The sequence below is a fragment of the Limulus polyphemus genome, unplaced genomic scaffold (genome assembly GCF_000517525.1).
Source record: "Limulus polyphemus unplaced genomic scaffold, Limulus_polyphemus-2.1.2 Scaffold1600, whole genome shotgun sequence".
Classification (NCBI taxonomy): Eukaryota; Metazoa; Arthropoda; class Merostomata; order Xiphosura; family Limulidae; genus Limulus; species Limulus polyphemus.
The window spans coordinates 221306-238890 of record NW_013667210.1 but is presented as its reverse complement, the minus strand read 5'-3'; the positions used below and the strand labels follow the sequence as shown (position 1 = coordinate 238890).

The following is a 17585-nucleotide window of genomic DNA, read 5'->3' as shown; positions in this document are numbered from 1 at the left end:
ACTCATTACCTACACACACACACATTGTCCCGTCACGTTGTCACCCTCTTATATATACCAGACTACCCTACATCTAGTAATCTACCGACAATTCCCGAAGGTTCGAGAGAACGAGTCACGTGACCTCGCTGACGCAACAATAAGTTATTTAACATTTAAACAAGCATCGTATTTTATATCATGGTCCATCTAATTGAGGGTTGAAGTGATAAAAATATGACACGTACATTAAATTACTATTTAACATTTATCAAACCAGAAAGATAAATTCGTTGACTTATATTTCCAATATGACTATTTGTGCTGGTGTTTTACTCGGATTGTATCTAATTATCACGTGTAAGAGATTGCATGCCTTATGAAAATAATAATAATCTGGAATGTATTTATCAAGAAAACTGGTACAAAGGTACTATGGTTTTCAACAACTGGAGAAATACAACGTGAAGTTCATGCGAAGAATGAACATGCTATTGTTCGTTGCATAACCTTCTAAATGCATAACTAAATTTTTTTTCAGTGTCCTTATGTATCATATCTTTTCTCTACTCTTAACAAAAACTGTTAAAAAATCATCAATGTAGGATAACACGGAATATTTAAAACTCTGACATAAAATATTCCACACAAAAAAGTATGTTATAGGTCAAACCACTAAGGAGTTAATAAATATATTTTAATATATATAATCGTGGATACAACGTTTCGCGCAATGCCCTTCTTCAGGTATCACTAACTGAACTGTAAATCCGTTAACGAAAACATTCTAAATCAAAGGTTGCGTGACGTGACAATGTAACAAATATACGTGTATAACAATGCTTACAAACAATTGAATGAAAAGAAAGTGATAAATAAATATATATATATATATATATACAAGCAAGCGCGCGCACACACATCTCTCTCTCTTTATATGTATTTACGCATACATATATTAATATATATATATATATTATACTTTTAAAAAGGATAGATACATAATTTACTGTATAAAACTTTTGAAGAAAGGATAAAACTAAAACGAGAAATATTACAAAAAAGGTAAAACGTTCATTTAGCCCATCGGGGTGGAAAGTTCCCAGGTCAAAAATTAATTTGTTCTCTTGTACTTCGCGGTTATGTTTGTTTGTAGGGGGCCTTCCTCAAAACAACACTTTTAAAATGGCCAAGGGTATGGTTGTGCAAGTTGAAGTGTCGGGCCGCTGGTTTATCCATGTTACAATTTATTATGTCTCTGAGATGTTCTCGGGTATATTCTGCTGATAATCTACTGGTTTCTCCTATGTATAATTTTCCAAAACATGAGCAAACGATAGAATATATGACGCATTTTGTTGTTCAGTTAAAATTGATCCTTAATGTAAAAACTCGACTTAGGACCCTGCACGGATGTTCTTGAGTCAATGTAAACACATGTGTTAGAGCGTTCTCTATTACAAGGATAGCTACCTACAATAAAATTTGTGTCTGTTGAGGTGGATGTTTTAAGGCTACTATGAACTACGTAGTTTCCAATATTGGTATCGTGACGGTAGGAAATTATGGGGGGGGGGGGTCTTGGAAAAACTATGTTAAGTAGTGTTAGATCCTTTAAAAGATTTAAGGGGCGGCCTGGTACAGGATATTTTATAGTTCATTTCCGTGATAGATGAAGAGGAGTTGTGGTATTGATTTACAACATATAATGAATTCCTCTCACAAACTTCAGAAACCGCTTTAGGGAAGGGTACTAATATAATAATTATTAGTATGTTGCCTACAATCCCATAGTGTGGAAGGGAGGCTATGTTTCCTCTTTGATGAAACTTTCTTTCCCCGTTACCATTTATACAGTAGTGGGATTCAAAGTGTGCATGCCTCGACCTTGTGCAGAGTGCCTTTCATATGCAGTAGTGGGATTCAAAGTGTGCATGCCCCGACCTTGTGCAGAGTGCCTTTCATTTAACATGGCATTGTATTTCTGATGTTTATGTACAACTGTGTAGGAAATTACGCGTATTGGTTGTTTAAAAAGACGTATGTCATAGGTCAAACCACTAAGGATCGTGACTACCCCAAAAACATTCTGAAAAAAGCTTGCAACTGCAAGCACATCATTGGTTAATTGTGGGTAAAAAAAAACACCTACATTGAATTCAGCATTTCTTTACAACATTAGAAAAACAATCTGAGAAATCTATTTAAATTTTCAGTACAATTAAAGTTCTGAAGTGGCATGTAATCACAAATCAAAGTCCAAGTTTATGACATTACGCATGATGAAATATAAAACAATGTACATACCACTGGAAATAATTATGGTAATAGTGAGGAAAATGGATATAAAAGGTAATAACTTTTGGAATTCCACCCCTTTAATGTGTGGAAATAAATTACATTAGAGTACAGTCATGTGTTGATTGTTTACACTGTGATTGGGTTTCAATCAACCAATTATGAAGTGACAGGTAATCATATCATGCATGCCTAGTAATGGTAGTTTATATCCAGTCATTGCTTTCAGGATTTACTGGCACTGGTTATATCAATGTAAGTATCATTGCTGCTACCATTCAAACCCTACTTTGTTGATGAATCATTTACTCATATACAAAGTGGGCAAAAAGTCTGGCTGCCCCCCCCCCCCCAAATAAAAACAAATAAAGATAGTGTACATAGCAGAATTTATTGCCCATTAACATATATATACAAAAATTTCCAAAGTGTTCTTTTATGAGGCATTTCTTTGTTAAATCTTACACAGAAGTCAGATCTTACTTCTAATGTTTTACCTGTGTAATTCTGCTCGTGCACCCATATGCTTGTGACTAAGCATTCTTCTATTGAATAGTGACTTGAATCTACCATTACTAAAATGTGAAAAACTAAATCGTTAACATGAGCTTTAAATAAGAGGGGTACCCAGACTTTTTGCCCACATTGTACATATAGTAGCTGCAATGTTATCTCCATTGGCAAAACTAAATGCCATTTAACCATGTGCATTGACAAACACATGGGTATTTCCTATAGAACCAGTCACCCTGTATCATCTCCCTGCACCTCTTCTATTCACACACACATACACAGTCAAACTACTGGACACAAAATATCCTCAACTGACTTTTAAAGTTTTAGCTACGGGGGTAGGGTGTCCTGAAACTGCTCATTAAAGAAAATCTCCCGACCTTGAATAATAAATTCTGTTGAGTTAAGCCTATTCGAACTGATTTAATTAGCTGAATAGATACTTTTATCAATTCACTTAGTTTTGATCTATATTATTTCTCAGTTTCACTCACTTGCTTTTACAATCCCCTCTATACTTACAATCGTTTACCATAGTATATGAGAATCTGTTTAACATTCAAGTAACTAATTGTAATTATAATTTTTGGTGTTTACTGTAGTAATTTGTAGAAGATGGAATGTGTATATTCCAAAAATTCCAATAAATATGTTATTATTCATCACTTCTGTGGTTGTATTGCTCAAATTGACACTTACAGTATTTAACAGTATTAAAAAAAAAGTGGTAAACAAATTAAAATGGGTTAATCTTAAAAATTTTATATGAATTTAGAATTTAGATTTTATTAAAAATCTTATTTTATGACTTAATTACTTTTACATTAAACTGGTATCATTTTTTCACTTTGTAATAACATCAAAATAAAGGATAAAAAAAATCTTATACCTTGATAAATTTTAAACAAAGTTTAAGAAGTTTTACTTTTATCTTCTATAATTCATAAAAGTGGTCAAGATGAAGTATTTCCTTTCAAACAATTACAACATAAAGTTAGTTTCAAACATAATAAACTAGAAAACATTTATCGAAGATCTTAATTCTGAAGAAACTAATAATTTATCTTGTAATTGTACTAAGTTTTTTAACTGATTCTTTTCTCAGAATCATATCATTATCTAGAAATTAATAAAGATGAAGCATATTAAATGTTTTAAAAAATGGTGTACTAGATTTGGAATTTTGAAATCACAAATAAAACTGAAATACCAACATGCTTTAGGCTAGCTAGCTGAATGCATATAACTACATCTATTATATTTGTCCTTTGCTGTATGTTCTGTGTTCAAAACTATTCTGCGCATAACATTTCATGAACTTGCATTTTGTAGATATCAGTGTACATCACATATGAAAGACTCACAGAATAGCCCACAATGCATATCTAGTTTCCACTACTTGCTTTTCTTGATGGTGTTTAACTAGGAGGGAAGTCATTGTTCAATTATATTCCTACAAGTATTCGCTGTTCAACTTTTTACGAAGATCAAATTCAAGCTTTTTATTTTGTTTGCTTAAACTACAACACTCAATTGTAGTTTATTTAACAAAAAGATCACTATTTACACTTTCCAATATTACAAGTAATAAATAATTACACTGTTATTCTTGAATGGTTTTGTGTTTCACTTGCACTAATCTAGTGATTATTTTTGTCTCATCTTAAAAAAAACTCTACAGCACTTAGGTGGAGTATTCTTCAAACTGGACATTTTTCATTTAACTATTATACTGCAGTAAGCCTTAGAAGATAATCTATGCTTTTCTTTTAAAAAAAACCTACAAGAATATCAAAAATCACAAAGCATTATCCAGTTATAATTACAGCTTTGAAATTTTCCAGCTCTGACTCTGTTCTTAGAAACAACAAACTTGCTTAACAGATGTTATTTTATTTCCACAAAATGTACATGTATTAAAAAAACTAATAAACAAATGTCGAACTGAATGCCTAAATTCAATGATGATTCAGGCATGCCCTTCCTTCTTTAGGCTTCACTACACATTGAAGAAATTTACAATAGAATGAAAGATCAGTGTAAGTTGACAGTAGAATGCTTCCAGTTATAATATTAACATCTCAACCGAGACAGAGTGGAAGGCATTGTTGGCAACCAACCACCAAATCAACAAATGAGAAATAAATTGACAGAGTTGAGAAAAGAAATCTAGAAAATTAACTTATTTTCAGATTAAGTGCAATACAACCTCCTTGAATGAATGAAATATTTTCATTTATGTAAATAAACTTTACATATTTGAACATTGTGTTTACTTGTATCATTTTTTAAGTGATTCTCCTTTAAGTACACGGACTTTATGTATATATATATATTTCATATATGTACTAACCAATATTAATTTGTTTTATCTTATGCATGCCATTCCCCCATTTGAGACTTTACTCTTACACTGACAGCCTTCTACATGTTTTATATGCATCTTTAACCTCAACATAATTTCACTCAACTTTGTATTTATTGTGGGAGTCTCAAGAAGGATTGAAGTTTCTAATGTCACTTAATCTTGTTTGTATTTTTAAGAATTTTGTGCAAGGATACTCAAGGGCTAACTTTAATAGCCATCTCTAATTTAGAAATGATAGACTAGAGGGAAAAACAGCTAGTTAACACCACTCACTACCAACTCCTGGGCTACTCTTCTACAAATGAAAAGTGGGATTCACTGTCACATTATAATGCCTCCACAGCTGAAAGGGTCAGCATGTTTGGTTATATCATTCAAATTCATATCATATGTTTATTAAAATGTGATTTTAGTGTATGTTTAATCACACAAACTTTTAAACCTAAGAAACAAGCAAATTCCTGGTCATTTCTAAAACTAGATCAAATATGAGAAATATCAAGGCCTACAATATTCTGTAGTTGTTTCACTAAATATTATTTATGTCTGAACAATACCTCAAAATGGCACATTTTCTTGATAAACTACACTGAATACAACAGAATAACTTACAGAAGAAGTTGTCAAGTCAAACAATATCGTTTATTTACAGATAAACAAGTATGTTTAACAAATTTCCTTTAAAAAATCATTTCACATGATTTATTTGGCATTATTAGTGACGAGTTTTTGAACACAATAGAACAGATTCTCATCAAATCTTGCCCCTGATGATGCTAGGTAAATCTAGCAAAAATGTTTTTTTTTTCAGATATTTACTTAGCTATAAATAAAATACTAAATACAGTTGAATCTCTTTCACATTAATTATAATTGAAGTTTCTGTATCTTTCTTGTCATTTATTTTTTGATGTATTCATTACATTAAACATACTTGAACCCAAAGCACTAATTCCTACATGGTATATATAAAAAAATCACAGATGTAATATAATAAACTGGCAACATATATGATTATAAAGCTCAGATTTAATGATGATTATATTTGTCAGTCATGGCTTTTAAATTATAGTTTGATAGAAATTTAAATATTTTTATTGCTTATACAAAACATCACTTTGCCCCAGAAAAGGCTTGCATGATCATTTTTAGTAATCATAGTAACTTGATAAATTATCTTGGAAAACAAAGGTGGACAGCAATTCTTTCAAAAGAAATTAAAAATTTATAGTTTTTCAGTAAGTCAATATATATATATATATATATATGAGTTACTGATGGTGTCTGTGGACCAAAAGACTTGAATACATTTTTAAAAAAAGATTGCATTACAATTTACACAAAAGACTAATGTTTTAAATCATACAAAGCAGCCACTTGCCAGCATTCTTGATGATAAATTAGACCCTTCAGAACATGTTAAAAGATGAAGGCAAGTTGGTATTTACGTGACAATCTATCAATTTTATAAGATATAGCAATATGATTAAGGCCATTTTTCAGGTTTACTTTTGAAAAATCATAGGCCAGCAGTTTAATAAAGCACATTCACTGCCCCAAATTTCTTTCATTATGCTTTTTTAATAATAATGTGATATTTAGTAATAAAATACACTTAACTTAGAATACATATACTTCAAACTGCCAATTTATTGTATTGCTATGTTAGCTGTAAAAACGAAAAAAACAAATCAACTTGGAGAATTATGATAAGAGTGAATAAAAAAGTATACAAAATTTGTTTAGTTTTCTAATTTCTCAATAACACTTGTTTGTACAATTTCTTAAGATCAAAAACAAACAACCAGCCCATGGTGCACTTTAAAGTATTGTATGTATTACAGTAAAAATTAAAAACATTCTAAAGTTTAATCCAACAGCAACTTGTTTTTCAATCTTAAAACTTTGGCTTTTGAAAGTAAAGTTGATTGTGGTTCAATAGTTATAGTCACATCTTCAACTAAGCCAGTAAAGTAATCAAATGACTCCAAACAGCCACAAAATGTTTTGCTCTTGCTTTGCATTTCTGTCAATTGACAGATGTTATGATTATTATTTTAGTATTGAAACCTGCACAACTTTATGATCATTACTACTATGTAGCAGATAAAAAAACTGTGACAAACAAATGAATTGGGTAAAAGTTGTTCAACAGTGATAAATTATTTAAATTACTGAAAAGCTGCAACCAAGATATTAAAGATATTAAAAAGGCTATATAGTACAAATGGAGAATAATAGTGGGCACCTACCTGTATCGTGATAAACTCAGGACATTGATGACATTTATAGCAAAATTAGAAATACTTCTAAGGAAGTTCTAATTGTGAGAGATTTTAACTTTGGAAATGGTATTTGAAATTATACAGAATCAGACAGTGAAGGTTATAGTATTTAATTTTTCTTCATCAACTAGGTTAAGAGATCCAATTATTTGGATTTAATATTAAACACTGAAGATTTCATTTAGAAGGGTAACATCTGGGAGTCAGTGATAAGGTTTTGTGGTATGTTAAGATCCAGGTTAAATATCATAGTTTCCAATCTCAGACAAACTAATTTTGATGCTATAAAAAGGAACGAACTTCAGGTAAATTGGAGCAGACTGTTGATTGAGGAGCTTGTTGAAGTGAGAAATCATAAGGAACATTACAACAAATACAAAACAAATATGATTGCATTAGAGAAAGAAGGACAAATGCCAAACTTAAGCCCAAATGGCTTCCAATAGAAATCATATAGGAAATTAAGAAAACATATTATAAATTTAGAAAATTCAAACAAACTAACAGAATAGAAAATTTAAAGACATATAAAAGTACTAGAGAACTGGTTAGAAAGGATATTAGGAAACTGAAAAGGGCATATATGGGAAACAAATGGCAGAAATTGTTAACACTAAAACATTTTTATATGTTAAAATAGAATTGGAGTTGGACCTTTGAAAATGAAGAGGGAAAGGTTTGGGTATATGAAGATGAAATGGCTGAACAAGTAAATTCTTTTTTCTCATCAGTTTCTGCTGTAAAAGAAATAACGTGGATTCACAAGTACATCATCTGATAATCATGAATGAAGTAAGGAGTAAGCCACATCTGGTAAAATTCATTAAGTCTTATTTAGTGGATGGGAAACTATCAGTCTATGGTCAGAGAAATTCCTCAAGAGATTTAGACAGGAATGTTTATGTCTTTTCAATTTTCTTTCTTTAAAAATTTTATATTTAATCTCAGTATGGGTGATACAGTGTGTTGGGTGAGCCTGAACTTTCAGAAGACGGTCACTTTTGGTAAGGTGACACAAACTTCTCAAGAATATTTTATTTCTTGATTAGGAGATAAGATTGGTAAATGAATTCCTTCAGAGTTGTTTGGTGGTAAAAATCAAAAGATTGGTATTAATGAGTAAAGCCACACTGAATTAATGAAGCATTTGCTATAACACAAATACAAAGAATTTCAAGAAACATTATTAATTAACATACAAAGGATTACATAGAAAAATGAGAAATATATAATGCTAAATAGATAACAAAAACCTAGAGAAATCCAGCAGAACAAAGGATTTTATGAAAAAGTGGATACTAACTAACGATCACATTACCAAATAAGGATGAGACAAACTTGAAACACATTACGTGAGTTAGCTGGCCTTGATCTAGGAAGTAAGGAAACTAACAGTTATGATTACCAGCACCAAACAGACTCCATTCCATGAGAGAAAGCAACACGTTGATAACAGAAATTATCATTAGATGAAGCAACTTCATAAAAAACGATTAACAGAACTTTGAAGAGAACCAATAAGTGAAAGGGTATCTGTAAAAAGACCAAAGTTACATGGTTTGTCTCTATACCCTCTTAGTTAATAACCTCGAATGTTTACACCAATGTCAACAAATAATTACCGAGAGATAGTTCCATATGAACCAATTAGCAAGTGGTTGTGGTTTGGTGGAAGATTCCACTTGTACCAATTAAGTTGAAGGAACTACTTGCAAAAGTAGATCCACTCAACTTATTGAGAAATTGTAAAGACACGGAAAATTGTGTATAAAACATTGTGTTTTCAATGCTGGAGTCATCTTGCTCCAGCTGAGCCAGACTGACCAGTTATCATGGCTGTGTTACAACCTCTCAAGGAGATTCATCACACAAACTCTTTGTAAGCAATGCTACCTCTGATATAGTCTCACAGTGTTTTACTTGTATAAAGTATAATGTCTGAAAAGTGAAAAACATTACTTGTATTGAAGATTTAGTAAGAGTAGTAAAAGATATCACTGAATTGCTAAGAGATATACTGGAAGATTTGCTATCACAGTTGTATAATGAAACTATAACTGAAAGAGTTTCCTGTATTACTTTAATAGATAAGCTATCCAATGTTGTATCCATGTGAATAAACACAGTAGAAAGTTTGATTACTGAACATATCAAAAATGAAGAGTTTGATAGTTTTGATTTTGGATTATTTCAAGATAACTTTGGAAACTTTGATTTAGAGGAACTGATCAATAGCTTGGAATAAAACTTATTTTGTGTTTGTATTACAAATTGTCTCCGAGTGACTTTCTTTATTCCACACTTAAATTCCTCAAGTTGGTGGCTTGTGTGCTTAACCCACAACTGCATAACCTGGACTTAAAATAAATTCATTCATAACTTGTGCGAACTTGAACCCAACAACTATGCCTAAGGGCTACATAATGTTATACTATATTCTTTACTATTTTCTAATTTCATTAAATGGCATTGATTATAATAACCAATAGATTGTAAATTGGCTAAGTTTGTAGACTTGGATCATTTTTGATGAGCTGGAATAACACCAGGTAAATGCCTTTTGATTTTAATAAAAGTAGGATTATGCACAGTGATTATCAAAACAGTAATTATTCTTTAACATTGCAGGGAACTAATTAGTTATTACAAAATCTCTAAAGCCTTCTACAGAATATACATTAGTTAGTAATAAAGCAAAATAATTTTAGGTTGTACACATGGGAATATTGAGTACAAGTCAAAGGAAGTCATCAATTCACTCTGTAAGATGCTGGTTAGACTTCATTTAGAATACTGTGTTCAATTTTGGTTACCTTATTTAAAAAGGGATGTTGAGTTGTTGGAGAGGGTTCAAAGAAGATTTAAAGATTACTGTATGGAAATGGGATGAAATTTCTATACTGTAATGACATATTTTCACTGGGGGAAGAGAACTTAGGTGGGGGAACATAACTGAGGATTTTAAGATTATTTGATGCTTGCAATTAGTATATTCAGATGACATTTTCATACAAAACACTCTGCAGGCAGTAACACTAAAGACAAGTTTAAAATATGGAAAACTCAGAAAATGTTAGTAAAGACTGTTACTTTACTCATAGGTTGATTGCTTTGTGAAATAATTTGCCTTCGGGTGTGGTAGAAACTGCAACAATGAAGGAGATTAGATGTAAGAAAATGAGTTGTTACATATAGCTTGCAGTAAGCTAGTAGTATAAAATGGGATAACTTAGATGGGTTCAATATTGCACCTTTTTGTCCCTTCAAATTGAAAATAATATTGTAGTTTAAAATTAAAACTTACCCTTTTTTTAGTAAACATTTATTTTTGATATTTTCTTCAGGTTGTTATCAAATGTCCAGCTGAGCTGTAGTATTTTTGTAAAATTCATAGCCTAAAGGGGAAGCAATGTAAATGATGAAGGTGTATGTTTTTCACATTTTGATAGAAGCTTTTTCATAAAAGCAAGGCTTTGACAAAACAGAGATATTTCAGACAAAAATTAACAAAGAAACCTCCAAAAGTTATAAGAAAATTAAACAATAAAAAGTAGGTGTTTATTATTGGCTGTAACATGTTTGATTCACAATGAATTAAGCAAATAAAACAGATCATTGCATACTTTGAATACTTCATACTGTATCCCCATGATATTTCACTTGTCTATTCTGTCCACAGCTATAGCATTAAAAACCCAGAAATTGATCAGTAATGGTTCACATGACATAATGGATCTTTAAAAGATCAATTATTCACCAATAACAAAATAATGCATTATGTTAATGGTAAAATTACATAAAATAAAGTTCTTTGTTAATGATTATTTATAAATTGTGTTAAAATGACATTAACTTGCCATGTTGTGTGGCAATAAACACAAAAAAGGAGCTATAGCATCAAAGTAAAAAAAAAAAAAAGACTCACCAGAAATATATTTTACAACAACAAAATATTATTATTACAATTTAGTTAAGTATATATTAGACTTAGCAAGAATGGCACTAGCTTTTGTCAGACCCTTGTGCAAAACTGAAATTGAAGTCTCCAAATGAAATTTGAAATGAAGTATCTTTAATCTTTATTGCACAGAAAGAATGCACAATATTAAGTAATAATCATAATTACAAAGCAATAAACAAAACTGTACTTCTACTGCTTGAACTAAATTCAGCTCAGTGACAATTCGAAACAAACTCAGTAATTCTGGTTCTAACAGTATAATTTATAATGATCTTTTAAATACTAGTTCATTTGAAATAACTGCTAGTTTTACCCTTCCATAACTAAGAAGAATATATCTTTATATAGGTATATTCAGGTTAATTTTTCTCAATTTTCTTGCAAATTTTTTGCAAGTACTTATAAACCAGATGTTGAATGGTTGTAAAACTGCACTAATTAAACTCATATCATAGATAAAAGTCACACAAAAAACAATTATTCAAAACAGCTGATACTTGATTGGCCCAATTGCTGTGGTACAAATACTTGTACAAGTTAACATAAGCCAGGGGTTAAATCCTTTGAATATGCATAAATGGAATGAAAACTATTGTAGGCTATTGCACTAGGACCTTGGTTGCACTTATATGTGGTATCATTATTTTTCTTGTTCCTGTCTTCATGTGTAGACGTGCTTTTCTCCATCTCCAGCAGTCAGAGTTTATTAGTAAATATAGATGGCCAGTATAGGTAAAGTACCAACAATATTTTGTGTTGTAGGAATAAAGACATATGTTTTATTTGCACACACTTGTGTTTGCTTGGTTTTGTTTTTGCTGTCAAAATATATTTCATTCTTTGCATACATTTCTGGAATTTGTTGTATTGTGGAAATTTGATACTTTTTTCTCAAATATGCTTGAATACAAAAATAAAGTCTTCAATAATTTGTGAATACTTTAGGACTCCTGATATTTCATAAGATGGCTTTTGATCAATTTTAATTTTGGAAAACTTCTTTGAAGAAGCATAAAACTTGTGAGCATGGTCAGAAGTATCCTTAAGACAAGTTTGGATACACTTCTTGCAATTTCATACATTCAAATTCATGCATAAGTTTAAGAAATTCAAGATAAGTTAATCAATCTGGAACATTAAAATAAATAAATATGAAACTTGTTGCAAAATTTCCACACCATCTACTACCACAAGATTCTCCATCTTGAAGCATAAATTGACGATCCTGGCAATATGTATTAGATAATTTATTCTGCACTCTTAATATCTCTAATATTACAAAGAAACCCAATATTTTCCTTGTGGAATTGCTTTAGCTGCATGTCTTCTATTATTCTAATTCTGCACTAATGCTGACGAATGACTAGCATATTTCATAGCACTAATAATTCCCTATTTTATTATCACCAAGTTATTTCAGATGTTTACACTCTTTTATATGTCAGTACTACTACATTCATAACATTTTATAAATAAATGTTTTTTCATCCTGTAGCTTGAATATTCAACATCTGGAAACAGAGCTGTGATCAGTGCTAAAACTCTGTGGCTCACCATGAGCACACTCTTGGTATTTCAAAAAGGGTTTGCACTGTGGTGTTTTGTTTGAACAAGACTATATGTCTACTATGAGTAAAGATATCTGTTAGTCATATACTTCTGAAGGTATAATGCAAATTGTTTACATTAGGACAAAATTATTTTTTTTCTTTTATACTTCATATTATACTTACATTATAACAATATGACCCAGTATTTCCATATTAGCAATGTACATGGTCCTGTACAGGTATATAGATGGCACTTGCTATGTTGCTCACCTAGGCATGGTTGTCTTCTTGTTGTTGTTTTGTTTTAGATGTGTATTTGGGAAACACTTTTTTTTTCTTTTATTTGCTGCTAGAACCAAATAACAACTGAAAAGAAATAAAAAAAGTATTTTGTGTCAAATAAATAAAAATCCAACAGTTAAAACTAATTTTGATAACAAAATGATGGAAGTTATTGTGCAATAAAGTTGTACATAAGTTATTTCCAACAAAATTGTTTTTAAGAGACTAGTTTTTGATTACTTCCTTAACATCATTGAAAATTACTTAGGAGTTATGCATGTTTACACTTCCTGTTTACTAAGTAACATGATACACAGTTTCCACTGCTGGACAATCACAATTAAGCTATATAAACTATGTTTATTATAAAGTTAAATGAACATATATTTAAAAACAAACGAAAGTCATTCTTGAGATTGAGGGCAAGTTGTACTTTATGTATATTCAACTGTTGTACTCATAAAACATTACCTATTTAATGTGATATATTTCTACTCTGAGTTTTTGAATTGGAAATACACTTTCATAAAGTTGTAACATTAGAAAATAATATTAAAGTGTTAGAAAACCAATACCTACACATTTTATGATTACCATCTTCTATAACTTTTATTAGCTTGCACGTATCTGTACTCTGTCTTTCCTATTAATTAATTGCAATACTTTTTCCACTGGGATATTAGAAGTGTATATGGAACTATTAGAAACAAGAAGGGTTATTAGAATGAATCCTAGTTTTCATGTCTAGGTTGATAAGGATAGCAGTAGTGACTTAACTATTAGAAGATAAGTAAAGTATTTGAAAAAGTAAACTTACGATTCACCATAGGTAGCAGAATACTTCTGGTATAATTTTTAACATGTAGATGTAGAATCATTTGATAATGTATTACTACAACAGTTTTTTTTGTCTAATTCTTTGCAAGATATATATATGAATGTGAAAGATTGCATCAAGGTAACTTGGTGTTGGGTTTTTTTTTGTTTGGAGGTTGGAGTTCACCATTATTAGGCTAACTAGCAATATTTTATCTTGTTGGTTCTCATCCTCTTAATTATAATAAAAATGATTATACATAGATATATCAATCAAACCTGAAGCCTTACAACCACTACACATTTAATGTATAGGTAAAAAAAAGTATTCTATGAGGATTTCATACCTTCTACATCTATCCCATAAAATTCATCGTACCATTACAATGTATTAATATAATAAAACACATACTCACAAACAAATAAATATCATGAAAATAATTAGAGCTAAAGGCTCTTAAATGTAATAGTTTAAAACATTAAACAGTTCAAGGATATAGCATTTATTAATAAGTGTGTAATCTAGTTTGTTTTGTTTAACCTTATGTCCACAGGTGGGGTCAAAGCATGATGTCATGAACTTTTAAACTACTTTATTATCAGCGTGTATCAGTAAACTTGGCATTAATATTTAGTAATAAAATCAATTTTAGTATTATATAATGTTTAACTAGTTTGCTCTTAATTTCCCATTTTAGATACTCTTACACCAACTATAATATGTCATGAGTTCAACATAAATTATAAATTTATAGTATAAATATTGCTATGACAATCTAATATTATAGCATCTAATCTCCTTGCCTTAAGGCAATATAAACCAGAAAGTTAAAAGCATGTGCTGTATCCTCCAATCACATCATTCTCTCAAAAACTGTCAGTAGTTCTGACATTTGCTACTGGATTATTTATGATTGACAGAAATGGAAGATTTCAATTTACTGACTTCCATATAAAGCTAGCTCATTTTCACAATAGGTTTTGAATTATTAGGCCTACAGATTCATAGTTCTTATTGCCAAGGCTACCTTGTCCAGGTAAGGGAATTCTATTAATCCACTTATAATTTAGTTAGCAAGCCACTGAAATTATAATAATAGTTTTATGTCACTGTTATTTCTAGGTGTTAATATTTTGTGTTATTAGTTTCATATTTGAAATAAGTAAAAATTATTTTATTTACTACTACCACTGATACAGAAAAAAGAATTACATTTTGTTGTGGGCCAAGAACAAAAAACAAGAGGCCAAAAAATATGTACTAAATTTCATATTTTTATGTATATTTTTTATTTATTGTTATAAAAGTAAATAAAATGTAAAAATTAGGAACTTTTAGGGTTAGATGAGAAAACATAATTTTAAAAAATTTAATAAAACTTCTCCAAATTATATATGCAAGCTGCTTGTGTATTATGTAATTCAATACTTTATTTACCTTAAATAAAGCTATGTGCTTGTCAGGTGATTTATAGCTTTGTTACAAAGGTTTAGTAGTTGGACATGGTTCAAAGAGCACAAAACAATAAAATTAACTTACAACAGATATAAACTGTTACCAGCCTGAGACTGTTTAGGATAAATAATTGTAATTTTCTGTTACAACCTGCAGTCACTCTAGAAAAAAAAAAAAGGTATTTAATTTTTTTTTTCTATAGTAGTTATAAGGTCAGTCAAATGGACAAAGCCCATATAGTGTTAAAGATTAAGTTTTACTGAAAAATAAAAGTCTTTTGAGATTCATTTAAGAGGTTTTATACATTCTGAAAATGAAATTTGAAAACTGTAAGCTTAAATAAAGTACTCTTACTCTAAACGTGAAAATCAATTTGTACTAAGATCAGTCAAAGACTGAATCAGACTGACTAAAGTAAATTCAGAGACAAATCTTTAGTACTTTATTAGAAATTCAGATTTTTTTGTGTACAATATACCTGTTATATTTACCAAAAGCTTACCAAGTTTCATGAAGATACACGAAGTAAATTTAGAATCACAGAAAACATTAAGTCTTCCAAACGGGCTTGGTCTAAAAGCCCAATCCTGTGCATGTAGGGTTAAGCACAAAGAAACCTGGCACAAGATCAACAGCAGTGTAACACATTAGTCCTACAATGGCTCACTAGTAAACTAAAAGAACTTATAAAGCTAAAACTTAGAGACAAGTATAAAGGATCACGCTTAAAAGATTTCTTAGCTATATACAGTAAGATACACATGTGAGTAATACAATGGTAGGCTATTTGGCTCATGAATTCACTCTTCCTCAAAACAACTATATATATATACATCCAAAGAAAGCTAAATGTAACCCTTCAGATTTATGTACTTATTTGATAAATGTTTAAAAACATACATAAAACAAGCTAAGGTACCCATTCTGTGTCTGAGTTATGAAGTTAAAAAAAATGTGTGGGTGGATGCTATGCTAAACAACACAAAAATCCTAGCTTTCACACAATTTATTTATAACATAGCATATTATTACAGCATTCATTATTACCTCACCTAAAGTTTTGTACAAGTTTAATAACTCAATATATATATACTTAAAACATGTGCAATGGTCAAGGTGACTTTGGAAGAAGAGGTAGAGGCCAAAGTGGTGGCAGGAGTGCTTTCTGTTACCCACTTTCAACACCCACCTCTTAATATCCTTCGACAGTGTTTCACGTGATTAATTAATTGACGGTCATTGGTTGCAGAAGTGTCTTACGGGCCAAAGTTGAAAGGTCACAGGTCAAAGTACGAAGTGGGTACAATTCAAGAACCGGTTCTTCATATCAACCTTATGGTGACTGTTGGAGTAGAAACTTTAGCTGAGTTTATGTATTATTGCAATAGTGGCAGACATTTTTTTCATTGCATTCCTCCATAAAGAGTGCTAGTGCACTCTCTGAGATTTGTATGCTCTCCTCCACATTGTGTGTTACAGAAAATTTGATAATTTTATTGGTGTAAGGATGTGGTGCCATCTATGAATGTAGCCAACGTTAATGCTTAATAACAGTAATAATGGGGATGGAGGGGTTTGTGAACCCCCATTAACATGTCCATTGTTCTAAACTATCATAATAGACAAACAGAATTTTGTGCTTTATATATATATGTGTGTGTGTGTGTGTGTGTGTGTGTTGTCCAATAGTAAAAATTTAAGTTTAACACATATTTAAGAATCTATTATTAAAGTTTGTCATTCCAACATTTTCATTAAATACAGAAACATTACTATATCTAATGATCAACTTATGTATTAAACAAGAGTAATAAAAAATTATGAATTTTAAAATGAATTAGGGATCCTGCTATAAAGAGTAATAAAGAAAGAGTATTAAAAAATTATGATTTTTAAAATAAAGTAGGGATCCTGCTATAAAAAGTAATGAAAACAAGAATTAAAACCACAATCACAAATTTATAAAATTTAATCCTTATTTTGGCAGCTTTATACACTTATCTGCAGGCCAAAATAAGGATTCAATTTTATAAATTTGTGATTGTGGTTTTAATTCTTGTTTTCATTACTTTTATAG

At 30.4% G+C, this 17585-nt stretch overlaps 1 long non-coding RNA gene across 3 annotated transcripts in view; it reads right to left on the bottom strand.

Annotated features, from left to right (window-relative positions):
- Positions 1–5781: 5781 nt before the first annotated feature.
- LOC106464257 overlaps positions 5782–17585 on the bottom strand; it is an 18757-nt gene continuing 6953 nt past the window's right edge. For 2 of the 3 annotated variants that reach the window (XR_002611701.1, XR_002611700.1), the window contains 3 exons: positions 13816–13933; positions 13138–13320; positions 5782–10838 (listed from right to left, as the gene is read on the bottom strand). This is a non-coding gene — a long non-coding RNA (uncharacterized LOC106464257). Of the gene's footprint in view, positions 11123–13137; positions 13321–13815; positions 13934–17585 lie in introns of all 3 variants that reach the window. The other variant, XR_002611702.1, reaches the window with a different exon arrangement.